Below are 22,801 nucleotides of genomic sequence, written 5' to 3'. Positions count from 1 at the left end.
ATCTTAAATTATAATCAGTTTTACTTCATGCATTTTTCACTGAGGTTTAGATTCAAACTATCTCACTTCTGATTCATTTCAAAAATAATCTCACATGTAACAATTTGTATGTGTGTTTTCTATTCATTAAGGTAATGACAATTATTTTCTTTCATTATTCTTACCTTTTTTAATGTTTACCTCTTTGTTATGCTGTAGTGGACATCCCTAAACAATTCATGAGTTCAGGTTTCAATTTTCAATCCAATTATATCCTATATTCTCGCAGTCAAACTCGTCCAGCTTCATCTCTCAGCACGAACAGTGTCCTGTTCGTGCTTCAAAGCTCCAGCAAACACAGTCTCAACTCAGCTGTTGTCTTCTTCTCTGTTTCTTTACAGTCTTTCTTTTAGGTTAAGTCCCAGCATGGCAAAATCTCACTCAATGTCCAGTGCTCTTCCACAATTCTTTATCCCACTGTTCAACTGCCCAGCCTGTATTTTCACAGTACATGTTGCATTAGTCTTACATGCTGCTGCTGGTCGTCAGTCGTCATCAGTGTTAATGGATCAGTGGCACTGTCGTTTGCCTGCTGTATTCAAGTCCACGATGTTCTGTCGGTCTTCATCAGGCGATTAACTGTCCTTTAAGCTTCTTCTCAGGGTCAAAGACAAAGTGAGAGATCAAGCTGCACAATTTCGAGCCAAAGCCTGGCTTATTTTCTCCCAATTCTATTAATCTATTGTTCTGGTGCTGCACTCAAGGTTCCAAAGTTGAAAGACGTCCACCTGTATTGACACACTAAAGCATACAATTAGTATTATATTCATTTTTTCTTAAAGGCTTCATTTGCTTCATGGGCCTCATCTGTCTCTCTGTGTTCTTTCTGTACACACTCAGTTCCTTTTATGGGCATGCAGAGTTCCTGTTCACTATTTCCTGTTCTCTGCAGAGTCTGTCTCTCTTTATATTTATAGTCTAAAAACCCTCTTTAATTCTACTAAATCTTGATCTAAAAAACAATACACCTTCATTTCACTCACACACATTTAAATAGAGCTCTTTCACACCTCAGAACAACTAACACTTCTCCACACACATCACCCTTCACCCTTCTTTAGATCAGTTTGTAGCGTATACACTTATATGTTTTCCATCAGAAAAAATAAACTCAATTTCTCATAACCTCACTCACGCGTTTCTTGAATTAAAGCACTTGCAAACTTTAAACATCCTATTTTACATCACAAAAGAAATATATTTCCCACTCCTTTATTTCATACACACTTTTAAACGTTCTAACCTCTTTCAGACACCATGAGTCGTCTCACACACCCTGCCTTTTCTCTCACTCAAACTTCCATTTTCCACTCACTCAGACAAATCATGCAGAGTCACTCAAATCAAATACTGACACCATTCACACAGTTAAAATCACACAAAATTCGCTTTCATACGAGTATTTTGGACATGCCTTCCATGATCAGAAAGAGCAAGTCAAAAGAAAAAAAAGAAAAAGAAAACTGAAACCTCTCATCGTCCTCACAGCTTCTCCCCACACACACATAACTGAAAAATAAAACACACCAACATTTATGGCTCACGAAATATACATCTATCAAAATTCAGTCATTTACTTTACATCCACACTAATATATTCAAACTGTATTCATACTCTCGTAATAAGCAAAACCAACCTCTTATATACAGGAAAATTGGCAAACAATAGTCATAAAGCTCAATACTCTCGAAACTGAAACCACCCTCTCTGCGCGTCACCGCTGCTCATTTGCATTTACACACACCATCAGTGCACATCCGGCTGTGCATTGGTGACACAGAGACTGATCTTACTCATGGATCTCATATTTTATATTACAGACGTCTTTAATTACAACTGCACAGATTCTAGGCCTCTTAGCTCCTACGAATTTCGACAAATTTAATAATAACCGCCCAGCGGAAAACTCCCTGAGTTTTTTGCGACCAATTTAGCCATTATCCCGTCCCCGACGGTGGCCCGATTGCTAGTGCCCTAACTGAATTTAAAAGCGTTAACCAACCCAAACTTTGCCTGAAGCTCTATTTTTGGCATCTCACAGCCAAGGCTTTCTCGAAATTTTAAGTTAAGGTTTCACGCCCGAAACCGGGTTTCTACTGGCCAAAAAAGCGCAGATACCGTTTCAAACGGTAAAGTGGTCCAACCACTAGCTTATCTCAGGATGCCCTGTACCCCACGGTCAAGCCAAACCGAGCTAATCCTATTCGCCGATAGGTCAACAATGCGCGTCCACATCGAGGAGGGATCGCAACGTCCGGGCTATGCGCTTCTTAGCAGCCCAGCTGCCGTTCTTGAAAATTTAGAGTAATTTGAACCAACAATCTACATCCAAACCAGGATTAAGATTAAGGACAACCCTCAACAGTTTTAGAGATTCCCCAGTCCTCTTCGGATGTTGCCCGAAACTATCCCTAGTCATCGCTAGGTGAAGGATAAATTTCTCTATCCAGCAGGGAGCGTCACCTCCGAGAAACTTCTTAAAGGTTGCATAACCAATGGGACTTGAACCCACAAAATGACCAAATTCCCTATCATTCTATGAATTCACTTAGCAGTCCAACTGCTTTCTCTTTTCATTCCTTTATTCTCATTACTCAGTACTGTCACTTATACTTCATTATCATTACTTCAACCGGTAAACTTCATGAAAACTTCACCAAAATTAAAAAACAGACATTCACCAGTAATTACAGTGACCAGGCTTTTAATTTGACATGCCCAATGTGACACCTTTTGGAAATATATTTCAACAGGCAGCGTCTTACCTTTAAATGCCCCGGGGAATGCCTGCTCACTTTCACCACTGATTACCGTCTGCCCGTCCAATTACCACGGACCCCGGATCTCACCAAAACCCCAACATTCCCTCTCTCTCACCGGAACGAGCCCCCAAATGTTAGGGGTTCAATGTTGAGAGAGGAATCCATAAATAACCACAGATCCGGTCCGGTGTGCAATTAGACGACATTTTAATGAATACACATGTGTGAGTCCGACCGCTGTGCAGATTTCAGCGTCGAACTGAACTTACAATCATTAGACAAAGGTTTTATAGGGTTAAGATAGTACAGCCCCCTCTTTTGCAAAACAGACACAATACAGCTCACGTCAGCCTAAACCACAAAATGTTCCTGCTAACTTTTAACATATTTTAAAATACATCATGTCTCATCTCCATCCTGGTGTCGCACCATGAGCGCCTCCTTATCTCCCCGGACATCAGGTGCACTTCCTGTAAGCATCAGACAATACGCCGGCACAATTTGCACTTGCAGCAAAAATACATCTTCACTTCTGCCCTACCAAAATAGATCTACTATGGTGTGTATGTGTGTGTGCGTACACGTGCGGGGGCGCGTGCATGCTGTGTACTGCGTACGTGTCATGACCTCTCTCACTATAGGTGTCTGTATGTGTATGTCTCGTCTATCTGTGCGTGCAGAGTTTGCATCTGCTTTCTGAACCTTAGTTGACCTCAACTTAGGCAACCAGGCTAAGGCCATCCTGTGTGTAATGATCTTGACTTATATGTAAAATATATAAAACACCTGTTTCAATCTAACACAACTACTTAAAGCTTAACTCAAAGATAAATGCATAATAAACACCCTACTCCTTGGCTTGCACTCACTCTGCTTTCGGTTTCACTTCTGCAAAAGCACGCCGTTTCCTGTCAGCCTGCAACTCAGTTTTCTCACCCACTGAAGACTATGTGTAAGAATATAAAAACATTCAAAAACCTTTAAATTATAGATTCAACTGATTATAACTGAACCTGTAATAAAGACTAATATAATACCAATATATTTGAACATCTGAATGCATCTGAATGCAACATCACTCTCAATCATGAAATGGTAATGATGATTATAAAATAGCAGCAAATAATAGCAGGAAAATATTCCTACTCCTCTCAATAGTGACACAGTTACATGAGTGATTAATCCTTTTGTTTTTTGTCTTTAACTTTATCAATAAAGCTGCAGTCTTCACTACAGCACATGTGGTACGTTAACCTTTGTACTGTTTTCATCAGTTCATTTTGCAGTTAACATGTGAACATGTTGGATGATCTGTCTGTTGTCACTGGGTGGTGCTGAGGTCTGAATCTGAGGGCAGCTCCTGTAATCACAAAGAGAACAGAACCATCAAACTCAGATATAAATTTTATCCCTCAATATCGAAATAAAGCTGATTCTTCTGTCCTCACACACTGAGGATCTGAAGTTCTTCTCTTGCATTTTTTTCAGTATTACAGTACACTACAGTACTTTAATCCATAGTTCCTGATTAATGAGGAGTTACTGAAGTACAAGCTTTTAAAAAATAGTTACTGTCTTTACGGATGTGGCAAGAGACTGAAAACATGCTGTTGTTTGCACATATTTAATAATCAGCTCTGCACAGGAGCTGCAGCAGGGTGCAGCCTGTTGCTTTTACAGTATAATACTTGTAATAAAAGTACAGTAATTAGTGACTGAGCAGCCCGGGGCGTTTCTCTTGATTTCTTTAGTAATTTCATTCACCTGCACAGCTAAACGAACCCTGACAGCCGAGTGCTCATTTTAGCTAGCTAGGTCTCAGGAGCTAGCTAAGGACGGTAGTTACGGATTAGCTTACAAACACGTTTAACTTACCGAAAAAGTGCAGCGGGGCCTCGGGTCCTTCTGTCGGGTAGTCCAGTTTTCTGAAGAACACCTCAGGCTGTCAGGTTAAAACACTCGGTCGTGTTTTCGTAGCGTAAACGCTGGCCGTCCTCTCAGAGCCTACGCTCTATCTGCTATTCCCGAACAGAGATACGCAAGTTTCTCCGTGACTGCAGCTGCCAGTCAAAGCTGCTATGATGACGTTTCACCCCAATCTAACATCACCGCGGTAGGAATTAGAATCAAACTTATGGGAAAGGAGACCCCTTGGACATCAATCAGCGTGATGAGAACTATTGATAACAAAAGAAAGAATCTTTGGAAAAAAATTATCTAAGGAGAATTAATTTATTTTAGTCTGACCCCAGAAGGCGGGGTTTATGACCTATACTGCAGCCAGACACCAGGGGGCGATAGAGACATTTTGGCTTCATTTTTGGGGAGCTGTCGCATCGTCCATGTGTCCCAAAACGTCGGCTGCATCCTTCGGAGGACCCGGCCTTCGCGATCTACGTGGGCCGGGTCCTTCGAAGACCGAGAAGGCCGGAAGTGCGAGGCTGTGAAATGGGACGGTCCAGCCTTCAGATTGCTCCTTGCTATCTAAAATATAACAGGACACTGGCGTAAATTCGCGACCGTCTCACACTTCTGTTTGATCAGTTTTCTGTTTAACGTTTATTCAGCTGTGTGAAAATCCCGGAGGAACCCACCCGATGGATTAATAAAGTTTTATTTAATCTAACAATCTAATAACTTTGATCTCAGCCAAACCGATTTACTCCGGAACAAATAAAACACCGAAAAAAGGCAAACAATTACATTTTAAGTTATCCGAGTGACTTATATATCATGTTTAACCTGAGTAGCGAAAGAGCGGGGGTCTAAAAATGATGAAGCCGGGAGTCTGCTGCTCTCGCCGGCTGGAGTGACCATTGAACCCCCTTGCTTGCTATCGAGCGGGTGGGTAACAGACGTCTCCGAAAACGTCGGCACACTTTTGCAAATATACGATGTCTTGATAAACCAAGCAGATATTTGTCATTTACACAGCTACTTTCTCGCCTGAAAATATGTTAAAAGTTTATTTTGTGACCCAGAAAGATTAATAAGACTAATTTTAAAACTTAGTAGCGGCCGCCATTGTTGGCAGCTGAAATTTGGCTGGGCCACGCTATGAATTCTGGGATATGGTGGGCCACGAAGGACACACCCGACCCATCCTTCAAATTCGGGGAAATGAAGGACGCATTTGTCGGCCGCATTTGAAGGAGTCGACGAATTGGGACAGCCTTCGTCGCCTGGCTGTGACGTAATCGGCCTTCAAATGCGGCCTCCGGAGGATGCAGCCGACGTTTTGGGCAGAGCGGCAGAGCGGCAGAGCTTGACTAAACTCTGCCGCTTTAACATCACTGTAGTGCAGGTGCACGTCATTTCGCGCCAGTTTGCTGCATAGTCGTATTCTAAAGCGGAAGATGTCGGACTCAGCTGAAGTGAGTGGCTGTTTTATGAAATGGACATACTCTTCACTTTTCTGAAACAAGCAGACAAGAATATTACAGTAATATGTAAGCTATGTCCTGGGGAGAAAAAACTTTCGGCTGCTGTTAATAGCACGAGTAACCTACTGAAGCGCCTGACACGAGAGCATAGACGAACACTTCTGAGTGATCCTTGTTCATCATCCATGGATAACACCGCGGCAACTCCTGCTAAGCAGGCAAAACTTGATTTTACTTCAGCAGCACAGAAAGCGTCTGAAGGTGAGCTTAAAAAAATGATTGCAGGCTAAATTGTGGAAGACATGCTACCGCTGCGTACTGTAGAGTCTCCGTCTTTAAAAAAAAATGTATTTTTTTTTTTTTTTTTTTTTTTGTCTGTCCCATTTGGTTCTTTAGCCGTCAGAATTGTTGTCTGAAGACCAACAAGGATACCAAATGGATTTATTTTGCCAAATGGATCATCATGGCATTGCCGTATTGGTCCATTTGATCAAACTTTGTTGTTATTATTTATTTTATTTTCAGTTGTTACAGATGGGACAGACATGACTGGGGGATAGGAAAGGGAGAAAGAAAGAGAGGAAGGAAAAGAAAAACAGAAGGGAAAAGGGACAGTGAGAAAGGGCACTTACAAAGACAAAGAGAGAAAAAAAATCTCCTGGATCACCTGTTGAGAGAAAAAGAAGAGAAAACAAGCAAAAAAAACAAACAAAACAAAGCAACATACTAAACACAACACCATCACGTTAATCCAATTAAGTGTGAACAGCAGTAAATACTAAATATTGAATGTTGTTGTGCAGCACGCAGGACAGACAGCGCACAATGTGCTTTGAAGTAGCAGCTAAGAAAGGTGTAGTTTATGTCTACGAACAGTGAACACCCGTGTGCACACCTGTGTGGATCAGCGCGCTTGTATACAAAAGATTTCTCCATGTAACGGTCTGCTAGAGGGTGTGGAGGGCCATAGCCCCATCCCCCAGGGCATGAAGCAGGCATGGAGGAGATCCAGGCTCCATATCTGGAGCCTAAAAAAAAAAGTATTTATTATTTAAAGAGTTTAATTTCTATTGTTTGTCCACTCAAGGTTTATAGGGATTTTAAGAAGTATTTAGTTAAATTACTTATCTAGTAATTAAGTTACTTTTCTGACACAGTAATTAGATAAGTATTTTAAATACAATATTGACTAAGTAATTAGTAATTAGTAATTAATTGCTTTTTTAAAGTAACTTACCCAACACTGGTTTGGAGTCACAGCACAGTTTTCAGATTTAATTAATGGGCTTGAGTACAGCCTGATAATTACAGGCATTCAAGCTGCCTGTAATTCTATGGCATTCTGTCTCTATGCAGACACGAAATCTTACATATTTCTTGGTTAAAACCACGTTCAACTCCTTAACAATAAGCCTGCAGCTGCAATGTGGAGGCAACTAAGAGTTTTGATAAGAATTTTCCAAAAATCTCATCCAATTAATTCTCCTTTACAGATTGTATAACTTTCACTTTTTACAATAAGAATTCTCCAACAAATGTTTAGAAGAAAATGATTTTTCTTTCATTTTTTGATACTAACTGAAACCACAAAGCTCCAGTTTCACAGCCCAAACTAACCAACTGTAATGCTTCTTTTCATCAGCACAATAGTTTTCAGTTTTCAATTTCACATTGGTGTATATTCCCCACATCCTGTCATGTCCTTATCCTCGTTGGGAATCAGAGATATGAATATAATCAATTCATTAATTAACAATTGAATTCCACGTTTGAGTTCATCCACAGCAGCTGGACAATAAAGCTTATTGTGACCCTGATACTGCAGCAGATCTCTCTGATCCATTTCCTGTTATCACTTCAAATAGAAATGAGGCTGTAGAGGTTTTGTGCGTGCAGAAAAACAGCTGCAGGGCTGCTGAAAAGACTTTTCTGCTCCAACTTTCTGAGAGCAAATACTCAACTTCTCCCAGCATGTTGAGCTAATGATTAGTTGGTGTTTTTCTCCAAACACTCGCTCACTCTTCTCTCAACGTGTTCACATTAAATTGTGAACAGACACCGAGGAGAGCAGCAGGAGACCTCATTCAGGAGCTAAACTCAAGATTAACTGAACTCACATTAAAGTTTGCTCGGTGCTTACCTTTAGATGAGCCCACAAACCGAGAGACACTCTACTGTGGCAACACCACCAGTTTATAAAGAAAAAGAGACGACAAAGAAAAGTTTTTACTTTCCAGAAAGAGCAGCAAAACAAACTCAGTGAAGAGGAGGGAAACCTCTCAGACAGACCCAGACTCGTTCACAAAGTGCTGTTCAGACAAACTCATTTATATGTTTTGCAGTGTGGCACACCACTACCAGGCGAGCCATCACACTTCCTCTTTATGCCACAGTACAGGAAGTGTCAGCTCAAAGAATTTTATTTTTTTAATTTTTTAATTCATTTATTTATTTTATTTTAAGTGTGAAAATTAAAACGCATCAGATTGAAAACCTCAAGCAAAACAACCGATGAAGCTGCATAAACTGGTAACACATATATACAAACAAATATATAAATTAAGTACATTAAACACAGGCGATAAACATTCGAAGCTAAAACAACCAAAACTTATTAAACTTTAGAATCTAAAAAGAATGAAAACCTTCATGAACATGATGAAAAGTGTTTCATGTCAGAAACAAATGTAATAATATTGAGGACAAACATTTGCAAGCTGAAGTAGCTGCATCCAAGTCAGTCAAGTTTAAAATCACCTTAAATCCATTAAGTGAGATCAGTTCCTTCATTTTTTGTTGGTTTCAGCTGATTCTAAGAGGAAGGAGCTGAAAATCTGAACACTCTTTTCCCAACACAACACCTTTAACACTGAGTTGGTGGTGGGGTATCTTTCTACACCTTCGTGGGGCGCTCAGGCTACGTCCTGGTGTGTGTCATTAGTGGGTGGGCGTGTGTGAGAATGACTAGCCTGTGTGTGATCGTGCATGGCCTGGGTCCTGTGGGACATGGTCATGGAGGCAGGTGTTCTTGGGCGCCTGGGGCAGGCTCGTACAAAGAGGTGGTCGGCCACTAGTGGAGTCAGCTGCCCCTGGCCTGTGGTTCTCCGGGATTCTCAGTCTTCGTCTGGGGGAGCCCCATCTGGGGCTCCTGGGGGCCATTATTGCAGCTTCCCGCCCTCATTATCAAATACAATTGTGACAAAGAAACACACTCATACTCTCTCTCTCTAACAGACAGGCCGCAAGATGATTGATGATTTATGTATCTGTGGATTTATCTTACATGTGCAGCGGTTGTCGATACATTGAGTTTTTCAATTTAAAACATATTCGTAAAAAATAAATCAGGAGACATAGTGAGACGTAGACCGTGACAACACGAGCTTGACACGGGGTCTCATACTTTGACTGTGAGTATAGAGGATTGTAGCTCAAGTTAACATGGAAAGATAGAGGTCTAAAGTCTCTAAAACATTTGGATGTTCAGTCTCTGACAGAAGATTTGGAGGCATGTAGAAAGTTAGTTTTGAATTGGTGAAACGAATATTTTATTTACAGTTTCTCATACACAAGGCAGATAATATTCTTCATGTACATTATTTTTTACAAATACTGGAAGTACAACAAACTGAAACAAAACACATTTTCATGAATTCATCTCTTGATGTTATATACAAAACTTCTGAATGTGTTCTCTCTGATTTCCCAGTATGTATTTTGGATCGACTAAAATGTATTTACAATAGCCAGAGTCTTCTGAATCCAAATATTTCTTAAATCCAAATTCACCCCTCATTTACTGGAAGAGATCAAATCTGAGACTCTGTTATGTTGAGCTACATGAACACAAGAAGATTAAAACTTAATACAAAAAATATGATATACATTACAATATTTGTAATTAAAGGAGAAAAAGCTGCTGGCAAGGCTCTCCACTTGCTCCTTCAAAACTTGTGTTGTGAAAACCCAAGTTTTTGTTGTTCATACCGGCAACAGGGTTGAATTCATAGTTGCTGTTGCCTGGTGGCATCGACCAGCCAAACAACTGGGGTGAGGTGGGGAAGATCCATTGAGGTCCAACCGCAAAATTGCCCACAGCCTGATAATTTGCACCACTTCTGATTAAATTGATCTCCAGGTGCTGGGTGTACTGCTGCTTGAGTGGGGGCTGTCCCTCTCCCTGAAACTGAATCACAGACAGCACAGTCAGTAAAAGTACAATACAAAGTTCTTGTTTCAAATTATACTCAATACATTTCAAATGAAATTAATGAATGAATTACCCAGATGTCTGAATCAAAGTTTATTAATAGGAGATACTTACATGAAATGGGACACCCTGATTAAGATGCTGAGGATGTGAACTCCTCCTAAACTTTCTCCTTCTGTTTTGAAACCAAGTTTTTACCCAAAGATGAAAGAAAATAGAAAACATCTAATCAGTACAATGGAGACAAGATTGAACACGAATTCAATTTCTTATGTTCAGTAAGCTGAAAAACACTCACCTGTTTGTAGGTCAGTCCTGTCATCTATTCCAACTATTTAATCTCTCTTGGCTCATGGTAATGTTTCAAATGAAACTGATGGACAAGAATATTTAACTGTCTCTCTGTGAACACCACCTGGGCCTTTCCTTTAGGTTTCTCTGGAGCAGTGCTGGGATCGTGCAGAGTGGCAGTGATGTTACCATACTGGCTTCTTGGTACAGCAAAAACCTGTTTCTGCTCTGAGACAGAGCTGGAAACAGCCTCAGAAGTATCACCGGTTTTGTTGCTCAGCTCCTTTTCAAGAGCACTCTTTTTAGGACATCCTGATAGTAACAAATCACAGTAATCAACAGAGAGGCGGCAAAGTCTATACTTTCAGTTCTTTTGTTCATATTTAACAAAATAAAAATGCAGACATAAGTGTACACATTAGTTTTGACTGCTAGTGAAAATAGTTTTCTTTACAAATAACTCTCTCACTGAACTAACAGCCAATCCCTCAACAAGTTTGTGCTCTCTGCTCATATTGCCTTCATATTAAATCGTTTTGTGCTTTTTAAAGAACTTATTTTAACATTGCACTCAACAACAAACAAATCCCCCCTAACAACAAAAGTAACTTCAACGGCCAAATTGCATTATATTTCTTCAGGTCAATATACAGGCTGCAAGTTAGGGGTGAGGTAAGCGGAGAGAGTCCCAGGTATTTATACACCAGTGGGATGTGTCCCTTAAAGGAATCCAGGCACTCATCTTTCCAAGCTCTGTAGACTAACAGGCCTTGGATTACTGAGAACAGACAAAACCACTATCTTTTAGGCACTGCTGGGAGTTGAAGCCAGGATCTCCTGTTTTCTAGTTTAACATTTACTAGACAGGCATTTTAACAAACTAAGCCACAGTGCCACATACACTACCACACAGATGAGTACCTGATGAACACTGAGAAAACCTCCAAACATCAAACCAATTTGAGCTTAAACAGAAACACATGAAAGGTAATCTTGTTTCTTTATATTAATCACCAAAGGTTGTCGCATCAAGAGAGACGACGTCTGTCAAACTAAGGGGTTAAAAGTGGGACGGTGTTTTTGTTTTGCTAACTCTCCACGACAATCTAAACTTCAGGCTGCTCATCTACAGTCAGCCTCCTCCATTGCCCCTTGATGCTCACTCACACTAGTCAGCTTCTACGACAGGTGGGTGGGGTAACTGCAGAGTTACTCTAGTTTTGCATTTTCATTTTTTTTTGTTTTTTGTTTTTAATTTAGTTTAGTTTCACTTACGTTCTATTGTGAGTTTATGTATTTCAGCTTAGTTTAGAGAGCAAGAGAGTAATAATAACTAACTGAGGAAATAAAAGTAAAACCTTTCAAAGTGCTACAGAGAAAGAAAATATTTCACTCTTGTCAGTCACCTTAAATGATAGAAACTGGACTTCACCACTGCTCTAATTTGGCTGTCCAAATCACTGTCCAGCTTAAAACCAAGGTCAGTAATAACAGGTTTAACATAAACATCCAGTGGTCCCAAATCAACAGAGGAGTACTCACAAGGGCCACTAGTACAAACGCCAACACCTCTGTTTTCTTATCATTAGAATTTAAAAAGTTTAAAGCCAACCGAACTTTAATGTCATCAAGACATGTCAAGAGAGGTTTTATGGAGATTCCATCCTTCTGCTTTAGTGGCAAATACATTTAACAGTCATCAGTGGAACAATGAAAAGAGATCCCATGCCTTTTAAGGATGAAACCCTAAGGCAATATATACAGTAAAAAGAGCAGTGACCCTAAAATTGACCCCTGTAGGACGCCACATGTCAGAGAAGCAGACGATGATTTGGAAGCGAGAAGCTGACAGAGAAAGTTCTATTTGAAAATAAGACTAAACCAATTAAGTGCAGTGCCACCAATACCCACTAGATCATTTAATCGAGATATTACAATTTTGTCGTCTACTGTGTCAAAGGCAGCAGTCAGGTCAAGCAAGACCAGAACAACGTGGTTACCAGAATAAAGACCTTTAAGAATGCAGATTCTGTGCTATAAAGGGTTTTAAATCCTGATTGAAAAACCTCAAGGATGCCATTGCATCTATAAAGTATTTCAGTTGACAAAAAACAATTTTCTCTAACACTTGGAAAGAAAATGCAGCTTGGAAATCGGTCTATAATTAGCTAAAACTGTGTGATCAAGGCCAGGTTTCTTAAGCAGTGGCTGCATTACTGCATGTTTGAAAATTGCAGGAACCACACCAGAGGACAGACTGCTGTTAATAATGTCAAGGACAGACTGCCCTATACCAGGAAAGATTTCTTTTAAAAGTTGTGGAGGGAAAGGATCCTGGGGGGAACCTGCAGGGTTAATATGACACCCCACATCCTCTGAAATGGAGAGAATCACAAGCTCAAACTGAGTAAAATCAGCAGTGCAAGGCACAGAGACAGAGGGGTCAGAGTCAGGAGCTGTGATAAGAGCCCTGGTGGTGTCAACCTTTTCAATAAAAGGTGATCATCATGTCTGGCGATTATACCTCAGCAGAGACTTTGTTTGGTGAATGACACAGGTCAGAAATAATAGAAACAGAAACAAACTTGGGAGTGACAGACGAGCAACCACACACACCGCGCCATCTTGTTACCAGTCAGGTGTGAAGAACAGTTAGACCAAAGGTTCATTCAAGACTTTTTATGTGAAGGGAAGGATTTTAAACTGGATTCTGGATTTATCAGAAAATCAGTTCAGTTGTTTTTGTGTCAGGATGGGTGAGTGGTCTAAGGTGCTGTGTTTAGGTCTCAGTCTCCCCTGGAGGTGTGGGTTTGAATCCCACTTCCAGCAGTTTCTGCTTTTCTTTTTTTTCCTCGGTGTTCACATCTCCTCAGTCCTGAAATGGTCTGCTCACATTCACGTCCAGTCCAACAAGGCTAGGCAAGCGCCTGTACTGTCTGACAACTCAGGAAGTTAGCAGGTTTTTCCAGTCGTCCTCAGAACTTTCTATTCAGGCGCTCTGGAGAGCATCCTCACACAGAACATCACTTCCTGGTGTGGGAATAGCTGTGTCCAGGATTGAAAATCAGAGTGATCCGTGCGTCAGAACGCTGCTGCGTTACAAATGCATACAGTATGATACACAAATATAACTTCCCTACAGGACATTTACACCAGGAGATGTTGATCCAGAGCAGCTCAGATATTAAAGGACTCGTCCCATCCCAGTAACAACATGTTTCAACTTCTGCAATCAGGCAGAAGGTTCCACACCATCGGGGCAAAAACAGAGAGACTCAAGGAGGAGCTTCTATCCTCAGGCCATCCGAGTCCTAAATCAGAACATGCCCCCACTCCCCTCATAGCATCCATAAGTGACTGAAACAGGACCTTATATCAATCTGTTCACACTACCCTGGTTGCATTACCGTTAACACTTCTCTGGTCACTCTGTTGAATTACTCTGTTTATATTACTCTGGTCACTTGTTTACTTGCACTGCTCTGTCAATACGTTGCTGTGCTAATATGGCACAAGACACTTCAACATTCCATTTGCACAATGTACATTTTCAGATTTTTGATTTAAAATTTCCAGACTTTTAAAATTGATTTACTTATTGTATATAATGTCTTTTTGTGCGCAGTCAAAGGAGCAGTTCAGGAGACATTTCACTGTGTTTTGTACTCGTATGACTATGCATGTGACAAATAAAAAATCTTGAGTCTTGAACGTTATGCTCTCCCTTTCTAGGCCCTGCCAGTACTCTCGCTCCAGCATTTTCGATCCGCTGAAGGCTTTTGAGGGAGTTTTTATGACATCTGAAAAATAGCAAATTACAGTTGCCCAGGACTTGCATGAACAGTTCAACAGCAAAGCCCCAAATACCAAACAGGCTCATCAGGGATTTGAACCCAGGACCACTTACACCCAAAGTGAAAAGGGAAAAGCTTCCTTAGGCATTTTCCAGGTCACTGCGGAGGTGTGCTTGCAGGCCGAGGAGGAGTGAGGTGCTGAGGCTGCTCCTGCTGCTCTCCAGCAAACCCCAGGTGGCTGCTCTCAAACCTGCCCACAGCAAAGAGGAGCAGCTTCAACTACACATGTTTCAGAGATTGTTACAAATAAGCTTTCGTCTAATTTTCAGATGAACGCTTTTAATTTTAAATTAAGAACCAATTTAGGTGGGTTATTTAGAGCTTCCAATGAGGTGCATGTGTTTAGATCATGGCGGACAAAAAAGAGTATCTGAAGAAAACCCCTGCAACATGGAGCATGCACCCACCTGCAATCAACACAGTGGCATGAGCATATAGTCATACAGGTGAGCATGACAGCGTCAAGCTTCATAACCAGAAACCTTACACCACAAATTAAGTCAAATTTTGACCCTAAAATCTGAATTTTGCAGTGAAAATCATCACATAATTTTCATCTGTAATATTTTATTTCACTTGGTACATAAGTTACATGTGTGCATAATGCACTGAAAGAGATTCCTTTGTGGTACTGAAGTACTAATGTTTACTGATGTTTATTTTTGGCCCTTTTGTATATCAGTAAAAACTGATGTGTGTTTTTCCACATGCATTTTGTTAATGTCGTGTCAGAGAGTTACACATTTATAATATATGATACATAACTGTGTATTGTAGTAGTTTAGTGTACAAGTTTGAATTGAATTCTCTTATTTAATCTAAAATAAAACTCTGTGTTATCTTGTTAGGCCAACATGAATAACAAATAATTATCTTAGAAAAATAAGAACAAGGCCAATGACATCATTCATATCAGATCTCTTAGCTGTCCCTGTATGAGGTACTGCGGGAACATGTGTGACTTGCAGCTGCAGAGATTCTTTCAAATGGAGCCTAAACAACATGTGGCAGCTGAGAGGCTCTATAGACAGCAAATGGGCTCGTCCAGGATTTGAACCCGGGACCTCTCACACCCAAAGCGAGAATCATACCCCTAGACCAACGAGCCACACACTCAAGTAAATCTTTTTTCACAAAGTCACACATCAGAGCAACTAGATGAAGAAGAGTGTGTGAAAGATTGTCTTGAACGCTCAGACAATCATCTGTTTGTGTGCTTGATTCTAGTTTTTATTCTAGGATTAATTCCGTAGAGATTTATTGGATATACTGTAAGGACACATTCACAACTGTAGGTATTTGATTCCCTCATCTTGTCCGTGTGGTCCTGGGTTCAAATTCCTAACGAGTTCCTGAAGTGACAAGCTTATTGACTGTGTTTACTCTTCTCTGTATTATTCTATTCATGAAGAATATAATCTGTGTTACAACTGTAGCTACAACTGAGCATGTAAATGTCTCACATACATCTTGTTTGGCCAAAACTTTTACTTACCCATTCACCACTACAATCATTTAGTCCAGTACCACCCAGTTTGGGAGGCTGGGTGTGCAAAACCAAAACCAAAAACAAGATCATTGAGACTAATTCCTGTGCTTTCCTGGACAACTCCTTGACAAAAGCTACTGCTCAGAATCTTGGGATAAATTTTGATCAGTCTCTGTCTTTGGATGCTTATATCAAGTCTGTGACCTGCTCCTGCTTTTTTCATTTAAGAAATACCTCTCAACTTAGGACAATTGTCTCCACGGAGGTGAAATGGAGATGCTTGTCCATGCCTTCATCTCCTCCCGGTTAGACCATTGTAACGCACTCTTTTCCTGTCTGTCTAAGGCTCCCTTAAATCGTCTTTAAGTGGTTCAAAATGAAGCAGCAAGGCTTTTACCCACAGTAATAATTTTGATGGATATTTCTCACTGACACACTTCTTTGACTTCCTCTAAAAACAAATGCTACTGTACTGCTTTCATGTCAAGTAGATATGTGTCACATGTTCTTCATTGAACCTCCTTCTCTGGTTGTTTCATTCAAGCATTCATCAGTTACTCATTTGAGTGGCAGTTTATGTGGCGCATTAGCTTAGTTGGTTAAAGTACCTGTCTTGTAACTGGAAAGTTAGAAAAGAGGAGATCCTGGGTTTAACTCCCACCAGTGCCTAAAAGATAGTAGTTTTGTCTGTTCTCAGTCATCCAGGGCCTGTTAGTCTAAGGAGCTTGAGAAGATGAGTGCCTGGGTTCCTCTGAGGGACAACTCCCACTGGTGTATAAATACCTGGGACTCTCCACCATTTGATCTTAGCAAGAGTCTCAAACTCGCGGCTTCCCTCCCTCCTACTTCTGGCCCGTATATTGACCTGAAGAAATATAATGCAGTTTGGCCATTGAAGTTCCTTTTTTTTGTTAGGGAGTATTTGATTGTTGTTGAGTGCAATGTTAAAATAATAAATAATAAAAGCACAAAATGCTTCAATATGAAGGCAATATGAGCAGGGAGCACAAACCTGTTGAGGGATTGTCTGTGTTAGTTCAGTGAGAGAGTTATTTGTAAAGAAAACAAAACTAATATGTACACTTATGTCTGCATTTTTATTTTTAAATATGAACAAAATTATAGCAGAAGTGCTGCCATGTGTCTGGTCAGAAAGAGAGTACCAGTTTGATTATTTTGTAGTTCAATGAAAGGTTGCTTTTTTTCTCTTCTTCCTTTGTACATTGTCTTTTACTTTTGCATCTCGTGGTCTTGTCACATAATTTAATTGTGCAAGCAACTGTAGAATGACAACAAAAGTTCTAAGTCTAAGTCTTTTGTCTTGTTATACGATTATACGATTGTTATACGATTTGAAATGTAAAAACAAACACAACACCACATTTTCGGAAATATTTGTGTGTGTTTTCTTGCTTGTTTATTTGTTTTTTGTACTACTTGAACATTAAAGTGGTCCTCACATGAGATGACAGTGCCAGCAGTGGCCCACAGCTCATTGAAGATTGAGACCCCTGCCCTAGACCAACGAGCCACAGGTAGGAAGCAGTTTTAACAATGTTGAATGTCAGAGCAAATAGATGAAGCACGAGAGAAGTGTTGAAATGTCCTGGAGCTGTATGTGAGGCATTCAGGGAACATCGGTCGTTTATGTGGAGAGAAATCTGTCTCAAAAGTGTTACAAATGCATACATACAGTATGATCCACAAATATAAACTAAGATTTAAAAATGTGTGCAGTGGTTGATGCGCTCTCAGGCATGTGCTTCAATCCACACACAAATACAAAACAATCTGACCAGACGTACAACAGTTTCACAAACTCAATAAAGCATTCACACTCCAATGGATGCATCAGAAAGCAACTTGGGATTACGATCTTGTCCAAGGATATTTGGCTTGCAGACTGGAGCACCCAGGGATCAAACCAGAAAACTTTCTGATCAAAAGCTGACTTGTGCTAAATGCTGAACGGCAGCCACCCCATTTTAGCCATCCAAGATTAAATGGCACATTCTTTAATTACAGAGTTAGGGATTGTTACATGGAACTCAAAAGAAATGTTGAACCCATCTCGTGTCCTGTGTCTTCTAAAGCTGTCTGTACTTTTACCTCCAAAGTTCATCAGCAAACAGTTTGCAGGTCTGTAATTATCAGGCTGTACTCAAGCCCTTGAATTCAACCTAAAAGCTGTGTTGTCATACAGAACCAAGTACCCTCCGCGGAAACTATAGCTAATGTCACAACTGGATCTGATGAGACAGCTATGATTTCTGGACTCAAAGTAAATAATCCTGAGTCAATTTATACAACATCAGTTTGTTTGTTTTGCTTTCATAACAAATAGTTTGAGCCATATACAAATACAGAAGTGACAAATGGAAACATATTTACAATCCAAAGTAACAGTTTTCACTAGCACAGTCTGTTATTTGCAGTCTGCTTCTCCTGGTGGTAAACCTCTATCACATGTTTGGATTAAAAATTAGGCCTACATAGCTGCTGGTTCCAGCTTAAGCAATATTTTAAAAATACTAAATTCTTCATTGATTTGAGCTGTGGGGTTTGCTATACACTGACAGAAAATTGTAGAGTAAATGGTGAAAACAAAGAAACCAAATCACAAGATCCTTGAATTCCATCTTTTTCATTAACAGAAACTGCAACAAATTTGTGGCCAAATGATGACGTTTAGGATATGAAAAGTCCAGTCCAGCAGGTGGCAGTAATGCACCTTAAAGCTTTAAAATCAAAAAGCCAAAAAATCCAAAAGCAGAAGAAGAAGAAGCCGAGTTCCCGCTTTATGGCGTTTTTCTCTCAGATTATTGTCAAGACGGATTTAAAGGTAAGCACCGAGCTAACGTTAATCTGAGTTTAGTTAATCTTGAGTTTAGCTCCTGAATGAGGCTTTCTGTTGCTCTCCTCGGTGTCTGTTCTCAAGTTTTTGTGAACCAGTTGAAAAAAAAAATCTGACTAAATTGACTCAAGCTGCTTTAAACTAATTCACAGAAAGATATCAGCAAAAGGTTATGAAACACAGAGAAGAAAATAATTTTATTAGACGAAAGCTTTTAAACGAGCTCATTGTAATCAGAGTTTCTATTATTTTATTAGTCTGTTATTAAGCGCTACTTAGCATCTCTGTGTCACCTGCACAGTTTGTGAATGCAGCTTGCTATCCAAGCTAGCTAGCGCCACCCTTCATCCATATAAGGTCACTTCCGGCTCCAAAAAATCCCAACTTGTTAGCGGTAAAAGTGCTATAATGAAATCCATTTATGAGAAAGGTAAAAATAAATGTATTCCAGGCTAAAACACAGCTGCCTTTGTCTTATCAGGGCAAAGTTGTGTCGGCCCACAGGACATGTGATTGTAAAAACTGGCCTCACTCTGAGAGGCCTGTTATTAGAATCATTTCAAAGATGATTTGATATATTCTGATCAGTAATCAGTAAATGAGCCTGATTAACTGTTAGCAAAAATAATAATGATAGGCCAGAGATACCAGAGATGCATTTTTAAAACAAATACAGCCTCGAACCCTAAGAGGGGATCTGTGTTCTAATTTTATCACATTTAAATGTACTGCAGAATTTTTTAAAGCTCCAAACAAAACTGAAATGGAGGAACAAAGATAAATAGAATAGAATAGAATAGAATAGTCTTTTATTGTCTTTGTACATATTCAGCTAAATTGTGGGTGCTCCACACCAACTGTGCATGGAAAACAATATAAATAGTAAGACAGTTGTTTTGTTTTCGTTCTTGGCCAGTGCATTTTTAAAGAGGAATTGCTCTCCTGGTACTGGTGTGCCATACTGCTGAATTTGGTATCGGTGCTCAAACCTTTTGTGTTTGTTTTAAACAAGTTGCCCACCCAAGGAAGCTAAAATTTGTTGTTTGTGCTCTCAGATGAACATATGAGACACTTTGATTCTGCAGTGCAGTGTGGAGCCTAACAAAGTTCTGTTTTGTGTCCCAGCTGATCAGCAGGAGGAGAAGAGTCTGACGGAGCAGCAGGGGAACATTTAAGCTACTTGGACTCAGCTCAGCCACTATGGAGAAAACAATGAGTTCGACACAGAAGGTGACAGATACTAGTGTTAAGAAATACTCCATTAACCCTTTAAGGCCTATTGGAGCAGGAACACTCCGTTTTGCGTAACAATTTTAAAATCCCAGTAGAACTGCACTTAAGCTAGCACAATTATTTTATTTAGGAGGAGTTGTACTTACATCTTATGCCATCAGCTTGCCCTAGGTCACGGTTTCCTTCCACATATGTATTTGCAAAAATTGCATAAAAAGCATTTGCAGCAAAAAAACATAACATTCCAGAAACACGCTTTGCCGATCCGATCAGCTGTTCATAGCACTTCCTACGTTGGAATAGATGTCAGTGCGAACTATCACATGTCCGACTTTACCTGCCAAAACCTGCCTTCAGCGATACCTATACTGGTGTTTTTAAAAGTCATGTTTGACTTTATTGTTTTCTGTATTGTTTCTGGGATGCTTAGAACTCAAATTGCACTGTTGGCAATAGTTTATTTTGATGCACATGCTGTTTGTTTTGCAAATTTGCATTATAATATTTATTTTGTTTTTCCTGCAGGATATAAAAATCTCAAAAATACTCAAAACAAATTTCCTGTGGTTGGAAACAATGTGCAACTTTTTTGCATTTTCAGTTTTGAGGGATAAACCTCTGAAATTTCTCTAACTAGAAATATGTACAAAAAACCAAACAAAAATGATTTTAAATTTTTTTGTATTTTATTGCCGGTTTTTTGCAATTCATGTAGTTACTATGGACTTAATGCATAGATATTAGTAAAATTTGAGATATAATGGTCATATTGATGTATAGCAACTTGAAATGCTCCCAAAAATGGCATTAAGGGCATGTAAAAATATAAAGATAAGCTCTGGCGAACTTGGTTCTATGGTAGGTCTTAAAGGGTTAAAAGCTGAAGTACTGATATATATTTTATGCAAAACTAACTGAACCTTGTGCTATATTAATGTAATGTAATCATGTTATAATAAAATGCCTACATTGTAGAGGGTGACTTTGCCTCTAAAGAGGAAAATGGGCAGGGAAGAGGTTAAAGTGGGATTCAGCAGGTAGGGAACCCTAAAATCAGCTGTAGTGGCTCAGTGTGGGGAAAAGAGTCACAGCTCACAATCATTTCTATTGAGAGCTTCAGTCGAGTTTCTTAATGTACAGGCTGTGATCAGCTGACCTGCTGCTCTCTGTGGATGTACACAACTGAATTCAACCAGATGTCTGCAGATGTTTCATGAGTTGTCCTGGCTGATTTCCATCCTCTACACCAGGGGTGTCAAACTCAATTGCACAGGGGGCCAAAACTCAAGGCACACTTTAGGTCGCGGGCCAAACAAGATAAACATTTATTGAACACGCTACAACAATGTTTTTTAAACATAAATATGAATAAAAACAGACAGGAATATTATTCTTAAAACTTAAAAAAAATAAACTTTAACTTTAAATGTTTTGCTCTTCATAAAAATATATCCTGTCAAAATTATGCAAGTTAGAAATATGAGCATGCTGCCAAAAACCCCAGAAAAAATAAATGAAAACATACACAAGGTTTGAGCCGCATGTAGACGGAGCTGGGGCATTGCTGCAGGAATGGAACTAATAAACTGTGCGGGCCATTCAGTGTCGTACTTTGCCTTGAGTGTACCATTACACTGCAGCTCCATCTGAATCTGCACAGGTGCAGTTTCCACGTAAATGGGTTGCGAAGCAGCTCGAAATTCTCTTTTTGTGCTTCACAGTCACCAAAGCGCCGTGCGAACTCATTGTGCTCAGGTTATCAGCAAAGTGCGCCGACTTGGTTCAACATTACTTTAAATCATATTGTGAGACAAACTGCACACAAACAGTTTGTGTGTTTGCTGATGTTTGTTGGGCTGATAGAAACGCTGCATTTGAAATTACCTCCCACATAAAAAATATTACTCCATTTATTCTCGCTCGTCTTCTGTATTGCTAGCTAGATGTTGAAATACCGCGACCGTAACTTATCAGCACCTGCAGTCGTTCAGGTGCTTCCGCCCCCCCTCAAAAAAGAAGAAAACAAAACAACACACTGGCCCACTTTAACCCCTGACTAAGGCATACAGCTTATGATTAGTACATGATCAGGTTTGGATTGCATGTGTTAGTGTTTCACTTTGATCGTTGATGCCTGCAGTGATGAAATAACTCCCCTCAAATGCCTTAAACCAGAAGTAACAAGCCTGTTTTGAAAATGTAAGGAGTGGAAAATACAGATATATTTTTTTTAATGTAGTGAGTAAAAGTAAAAAAAACCTCAGGTTACAGTCAGACTCTGACATCATCCTTCACTGAACCAAGCTAGTAACTGTTACATTTGATTTATTATCATTGAATAAATTAGACAATTATAGAAATATATAATAGGAAACAGCAACAGGAAATATAAAAAAAAGCATACACCTGGTAAACATTTATTACTATTCTGAGTGTGTTAGCATTAATATTTGTGTACAAGCAGGAGGGATCGGCATGATTTTAGAGTGTTTGAACAGTCATTAATTATTTTTAACACCAGGTTGGATGTAATGTGTTACTACTACCAGTAGGTGGGGATAAGAGACCTTTAAGGTGTTTGGGGCCACACTCCACCTTCAGGTTTAAAACTAGTGTTTATGGAGGGAGTTTGAAGCTTCAGTATGTTCAATGACTGCATTTCACTCACTGCCTCTGTTTGTATCT

General features: G+C 39.8%; 1 non-coding gene across 1 annotated transcript; it reads right to left on the bottom strand.

Annotated features, from left to right (window-relative positions):
* Nucleotides 1–15,576: 15,576 nt before the first annotated feature.
* trnap-ugg (transfer RNA proline (anticodon UGG)) lies at nt 15,577–15,648 on the bottom strand. The gene has a single exon. It is a non-coding gene; the product is annotated as a tRNA-Pro (tRNA).
* Nucleotides 15,649–22,801: the final 7,153 nt, after the last annotated feature.

Source organism: Pelmatolapia mariae, linkage group LG9 (genome assembly GCF_036321145.2).
Source record: "Pelmatolapia mariae isolate MD_Pm_ZW linkage group LG9, Pm_UMD_F_2, whole genome shotgun sequence".
Taxonomy (NCBI): Eukaryota; Metazoa; Chordata; class Actinopteri; order Cichliformes; family Cichlidae; genus Pelmatolapia; species Pelmatolapia mariae.
The sequence above is the reverse complement of the archived record's forward strand: the minus strand, read 5'-3'. Positions and strand labels throughout refer to the sequence as shown.